The sequence below is a fragment of the Petromyzon marinus genome, chromosome 51, assembly GCF_048934315.1.
Source record: "Petromyzon marinus isolate PM22_M1 ecotype Great Lakes invasive population chromosome 51, UKy_Petmar_22M1.pri1.0, whole genome shotgun sequence".
Lineage (NCBI taxonomy): Eukaryota > Metazoa > Chordata > Hyperoartia > Petromyzontiformes > Petromyzontidae > Petromyzon > Petromyzon marinus.
Window position 1 is genome coordinate 14630461 of NC_133717.1, and position 7102 is coordinate 14637562.

Consider the following 7102-nt stretch of genomic DNA (forward strand, 5'->3'; position numbering starts at 1 on the left):
GATGAAGAGCCAGTGAAGAAAGAAGATCGACTAGCCAGACCCTGGAACTCCTTTGGCCCGCTGTCCTTTTGAGGGCCGGGCAAACCAAGCCAGGGTGCGACACCAGAACCATGAGGCCCCATGTCCTTCTGAGGGCCGGGCAAGGCAAGCCAGGGTGCGACCCCAGAGCCACGAGGCCCGATGTCCTTCTGAGGGCCGGACTCGTGTGGCTGGTGATCGGGACCTGTGCCGAAGCTGGGCCAGGTCAGATCGCCTCCTGAGAGAGGACTAGGATAGAGGGAACCAGGAAGCTAGCGTGGGCTAAAGCTCGGGGAACATTCCCTCTATAGAGTACGGGTGAAGAGGCCGTTACCTCTTCAAGTATCCGATTCGCCACTGTAATTGAAGCGTCTGTAATAAATACGTGTTGCCTCAAGTGAACAGTCTCCGACGTCAATAAGGCCACTACACATACGCGTGAGGCACGAGCCTCCTGCAGCTGAAAATAATACTCGTAACAACGAAGATCGTTTGTAGATTGTGATTTATTCACGTTTGAAAATATCGTATTACCACACGATTTCAGTAATGTAGTGCATTCGTCAAAATCCCTGCCGAGATGTTTCCCCTCCTCCGTCTTCACAGGTCACATCACAAATCCGCAGCAGCAGCTTCCTATCCACTTCCCAGCCACTTATCCAGGCTCACGCCACGGCGTTCTCAAACATATGTCTCACCTCCCTTTTTTAAACAATAACACATTGATGCATCCAATAAAACATCGATTTTCGTGAGAAGATTAGGCATGCGTATTTTAATGTCAACCACAGAGATCTGCATCCTTTCCATAGGAGCCTGCTGGACCCAACAGGTTGGATACGACGCTTCCATCTCACTTATTTTTTCCCTGACCCGGAAGCACCTGGAGGAGAGAGTTGATGCGGGAATCAAACTCAAGCAACTGCAGATGGAAGCCCTTACTGTACAGACACATTCAGCACGATAAAGCAGCAGTAAATAGGGCGGACATAACATTGCGGGCCCCAATTGTAATTGGGAAAAAAATAATTCACATTGCTATTTGTCAGAAAAACTATGGAGCTATTAACCTTTTTTATTTTACCAGGTAAGACCCACTGAGCTATATAGCTGTTTTTCAGATACGACCTGGCCACAAAGAATATCTCATCGAAGTGGCTTATCACGTGGAAATGTATTGCAGCCAGATAGCTTATTCTAAGCGCATGTTAATTCTAAATGTGGATGGTAAAACCATAGGATTGGAAAAACTCCGAATATCCAACAAGCGTTAGGGTCGGGATCAAATCCACGACCTCCTGTATAACAGTTGTTAACATCTCGCCACTGTGGCTGCGACGCGCGTGCGATTGTCTATTTTATAGTTCTCAGAATGTGCACACAATATGGATCAAAGGAATTTAATGCAGCTGTTGCCCCAAAGTGTTTGGAACTACCCAGTGTCGTCTCTTAGCATCTCCATTCTGCCATCTCTGTCTTCATTTAAACCCGCTCTATTAAAGTCACTAAAGTTTAAGTGTAATTATACAACAATTGCTATTATCAATACCTTGGCTTGATTTTTTTAAATCTGTAATTATGGAACACTTTTATGTTGTCTGCCGACCGAGTCGCCCTTGAAAAATAGCTCCTTGTCTCTACACTCCTGATTCCGACTCTAAAGTGCGTGAGTGAGTGGGTGGCTGAGTGGTGAGGTGGTTAGATGAGTGAGTGGGCGGGTGAGTGAGTGGGTGAATAGGTGGGTAAATGGGTGAATGGGTGGGTGAATGGGTGGGTGAATGGGTGAATGGGTGGGTGAATGGGTGAATGAATGGGTGGGTGAATGAATGGGTGGGTGTGTCAGTGGGCGAGTGTGTGTGTGTAAGGTGTGTAATTGTGGGGAGCGGTAGCGGTTAGCGTGCTGCGCTGTGAACGAGGCGACCAGAGTTCGATTCCCGCTTACGGCAACCAACACCAGTGACGATTATCTTAACCGGTCCTAGGCCTCCCGTGAGTCAACTCAGCCTCAAATGAGTACCTGGTGCGATACGTAAATATCGCCACTGGGGAGACAAAAGCGGCCGGACGTGGTTCTGTGAGCCGTGCCGGCCTTCATAGGTGCTCGCTAACAGCACTTGCCCAAACAGTCTGTTAAGGCTATACGGGGGATGTTTGTGTTTGGTGTAATCGTGGAATACTTTGATGTTAGCCACCCGAGTCGCCCCACCATGAAAAGGAGCTTCTCAGCTCTACGGCTTAACTCTGTTGTTTGGTGATACTCACCAATCTTCTGGATCGTGGAAAAAGTGCTCCCGGAGGAGACTCCTCCACCGTTGCTCTTAGCTTCATTTGAGTGCATCGAGGAAGCGGACGATCCGCTGCGGACACCGCTGCTGGTGAATCCGATGTCGTCCAAGGTTGGACTGCTGCACGCGCACGCGAATGCGGATCTATTTTGTTGACCTGCATTGAAATCCGCGAGGATTGTGTGTGTATGTGTGTAGGCACGTCCAACTTTCTTTCGCATCGGCTGTCGTTAAACGAGCACGATTCTTTTGGAAGTCTACAAAGTCTGGCGAGAGTCCATGAGACACGCAACTAAAACTAGACTACCTTTATTTTACGAGGTAAGGCCCAACTGCGCTAAACCGTATAGCGCTTTCTTCAGAAGCGACCTGGCCACAATTGATAGCACAACGAAGTGGCTTATCGTCACGTGGACATTTACAGCAACCAAATACTCAAAACGCGTGATGCTGATTCTAAATGTTGAGGGAAAAATCCACGCGACCACGGGAAGCGAGGGATGCATTCTCCAAATATACAACAGGCGTCAGGGTCGAGATCGAACCCACGACCTCCTGTATACCAGGCGAGGTAGTTAACATCTCACCACCGAGATGTTAATTAGCCCGCCTGATATGCAGGTTGCATCAGGCGGAACGCGGCTAACAGGCGCGGGACAGCGAGAGGGAACAGTGCGGATGACTCCCGATGGAGCAAGAAGTCCGTTTAGCACCGAAGGCCGACGTTGAGGGGAACAGAGAGGAGAGGGAGGGGGGAAGTGGAGATCGGAGAGGCATCGTGAGGCTATGAAGCAGTGCGTGTGCGGGGGAGATGGGGAGGGTAAGGGCAGTTACCTCGATTCCGAAGCTCCCATTATGTTTCTGTGAAGCACGCAGAAGATAAGGAAGCGACTGTGAGACAGCTGTAGGGATAATGCGACAATCACTCGGGTCGCCGGGCTCGCAGCGCAGCGCGCTAACGACTACCCGACCGCTCCCCACGTTATTGCACAAAGACAAAGATCCCCCCGCATAGCGTTAAACAGACTGTGGGGGCAAGTGCTGTTAGCGAGCATCTACGAAGGCTGGAATGGCACACGCCCAGCCGCCTTGTCTCCCTCGTGGCGATGTTTACACACCACACCAGGTACTCATTTGAGGCTGAGTCGACCTAGGAGAGGCCCAGGACTGGTTCATATAAGCGTCACTGTTGTTGGCCGTGAACGGGAATCGAACTCGTATGGCCGGGTTCGTAGCGCAGCGTGATAATTGCTACTAACACGACTGTAACACACACACACACTATAACACAGACGATATTACACACACACAATATTACACACACACACAATATTACACACACACAATATTGCACACGCACAATATTACACACACACACAATATTACACACACAATATTACACACGCAATATTACACACACACACAATATTACACACACACAATATTGCACACGCACAATATTACACACACACACAATATTACACACACAATATTACACACGCAATATTACACACACACACAATATTACACACTCACACAATATTACACTCACACAATATTACACACGCACAATATTACACACACACAATATTACACACACACAATATTACACACGCAATATTACACACGCAATATTACACACACAATATTACACACGCAATATTACACACACACAATATTACACACGCAATATTACACACACAATATTACACACACAATATTACACACGCAATATTACACACAGAATATTATACACGCAATATTACACACACACAATATTACACACTCACACAATATTACACGCACAATATTACACTCAATATTAAACAATAATACACGCACACAATATTACACGCACACAATATTACACACACACACAATATTACACACGCAATATTACACACACAATATTAAGCAATATTACACGCACACAATATTACACGCACACAATATTACACGTACACAATATTACACACACACAATATTACACGCACACAATATTACACACACACACAATATTACACGCGTAATATTACACACACGCAATATTACACACACACAATATTACACACGCACAATATTATACGCACAATATTACACACGCAATATTAAACACACACTATTACACACACAATATTACACACACTATTAAACACACAATTTTACACGCACACAATATTACACACACAAACAATATTACACTCACACAATATTACACAAAGATCCCCCATGTAGCCTTAACAGACTGTAGGGGCAAGTGCTGTTAGCGAGCAGCACCTATGAAGGCCGGAACGGTACACGAGGGGGTGGGTGGCCAGCACCACGCCCGACCGCCTTTGTCTCCCTAGTGGCGATGTATACACACCGCAACAGGTACTCATTTGAGGCTGAGTCGACCTAGGGGAGGCCCGGGACCGGATCAGATAATCGTCACTGCGTGTTGGCCGTGAGCGGGAATCGAACCCGGGTCGCCAGGTTCATAGCGCAGCGCGCTAACCGCTACACACAATATTCCACACACACACAATATTACACACGCACAATATTACACGCACAATATCACACACAATATTACACACACACAATATTACACATACACAATATTACACGCACAATATTACATACGCAATATTACACACGCAATATTACACGCGCAATATTACACACACACACAATATTACACGCACACACAATTACTACCACGTGCCGGGCTCTGCGAGTCGCTGCTGCTGTGGCTGACACTGCTGCTGTGGCTGGCACTGCTGCTGTGGCTGGAACTGCTGCTGTGGCTGGCACTGCTGCTGCGTCTCCCTCGCGTCTCTTATTTAAGCATCCCCCTTGCCCGGCGTCACTGCCCTCTTTCGTGGAAGCGAACCGCGGCGAGCGGACGTCACGTCGGAGCAATCCCGCCCCGTCACTGCTCGACAGAGCTTAGTGCCACGTCTGCACGCGCCCGGCTCTCACTCACCCCGGACTCGTTTTACATCTAATAAAGATTAGTTTTTTAATTGTTCGTTACACGCATGGAATCGTGACAGGGGATGGTGCAGAGACAGAGAGGGGGGAGCGTGTAAACTAATTTCTTGAGAACTGCTTCTTGTGTTTAGGTTGTTGTCCTTCCCTTGCACCGGACGTGGCCAGCCGTGATAATTGGGAGGTGCGCGGGAAAGGCAACAAACTATGGGTCTCTGTGTGAGTCTATGGGTCTGTGTGTTAGTCTGTGGGTCTCTGTGTGAGTCTATGGGTCTCTGTGTGAGTCTATGGATCTGTGTGTGAGTCTATGGGTCTCTGTGTGAGTCTATGGGTCTGTGTGTGAGTCTGTGGGTCTCTGTGTGAGTCTATGGGTCTCTGTGTGAGTCTATGGGTCTGTGTGTGAGTTTATGGGTCTCTGTGTGATTCTATGGGTCTGTGGGTGAGTCTGTGGGTCTCTGTGTGAGTCTATGGGTCTCTGTGTGAGTCTATGGGTCTGTGTGTGAGTCTGTGGGTCTCTGTGTGAGTCTATGGGTCTATGTGTGAGTCTATGGGTCTGTGTGTGAGTCTATGGGTCTCTGCGTGAGTCTATGGGTCTGTGTCTGAGTCTATGGGTCTGTGTGTGAGTCTGGGTTTGTGTGTGAGTCTATGGGTCTCTGTGTGAGTCTATGGGTCTCTGTGTGAGTCTATTGGTCTCTGTGTGAATCTATGGGTCTCTGTGTGAGTCTATGGGTCTCTGTGTGCGTCTATGGGTTTCTGTGTGAGTCTATGGGTCTCTGTGTGAGTCTATGAGTCTCTGTGAATCTATGGGTCTCTGTGTGAGTCTATGGGTCTCTGTGTGAGTCTATGGGTCTCTGTGTGAGTCTATGGGTCTCTGTGTGAGTCTATGGGTCTCTGTGTTAGTCTATGGGTCTTTGTGTGAATCTATGGGTCTCTGTGTGAATCTATGGGTCTCTGTGTGAGTCTATGGGTCTCTGTGTGAATCTATGGGTCTGTGTGTGAGTCTATGGGTCTCTGTGTGAGTATATGTATGTATGTTGAACTTCGTTCGCACCGTACATAGCCAACCGTGCTAATTCGAGGTTCGACTGCAGTGGCATCCTCTGGACATCCGTGAGCGAGAGCTTCATTGCTCATCCAATTCTCTGCCTCCTCCTGCACGCGTATGTTTAGCCACAAGTGGGCGTCATTTGCTTTCCCCAATGGTGAATAAAATATGAAACTATTTTTTATTTTACCAGCTAAGGTCCACTGAGCTATACAGCTCTTTTTGAGAAGCCACAAATTATAGCTCCACAAAGTGGCTTATCGTGTGGAATTTTATAGTAGCAGCCAAATAATCTAACCGCGTGATGTTGATTCTAAATGTGGAGGGAGAAAAAACGCAGAAAAATCCACACAACCATGGGGAGAGAGAAAGACGCAAACTCCAAATAAACAGCAGGCACTTCCTACGTACGGCGCGATAGAAGTTCAACATAAATACATACAGGCGTCAGAGTCGGGACCGAACCGACGATCTCCTGCAATAAAGTATGGCCACTGCATCAGTCCTATCGTTTTTTATGAACTTGTAACGGACGAACCGGCTCTCTTATTCGATCGATATAGTCATTTGTTAACCAGGTGAGGTGAGGGCTATAAAGTGGATTCCACAGCTCGCTGTGTCATCGGTTTTAAGTGGTATCCCGAGGGCAATGACATCAGCTGCTTCTCGGAAGGGAACTCGGGGCGAGGCGCGGGGATGGGGTCTGGGCAGGCACGCGAGCTGATGTAGGCGCAATATTTTAACTGTTCACTCACAACTATTTACAACTGATATAGCTGCT

The 7102-nt window shown here is 47.7% G+C and overlaps 1 long non-coding RNA gene across 2 annotated transcripts; it reads right to left on the reverse strand.

The window, feature by feature from the left end:
- Positions 1-506: 506 nt before the first annotated feature.
- On the reverse strand, positions 507-5131 carry LOC116953310 (uncharacterized). 2 transcript variants are annotated; one of them, XR_012947292.1, is made up of 4 exons: positions 5011-5131; positions 3138-3164; positions 2281-2423; positions 507-901 (listed from the first exon to the last, which is right to left on the reverse strand). It is a non-coding gene; the product is annotated as an uncharacterized LOC116953310 (long non-coding RNA). The 2 variants fall into 2 exon arrangements; XR_004404577.2 differs by having other exon boundaries at positions 5004-5130.
- Positions 5132-7102: the final 1971 nt, after the last annotated feature.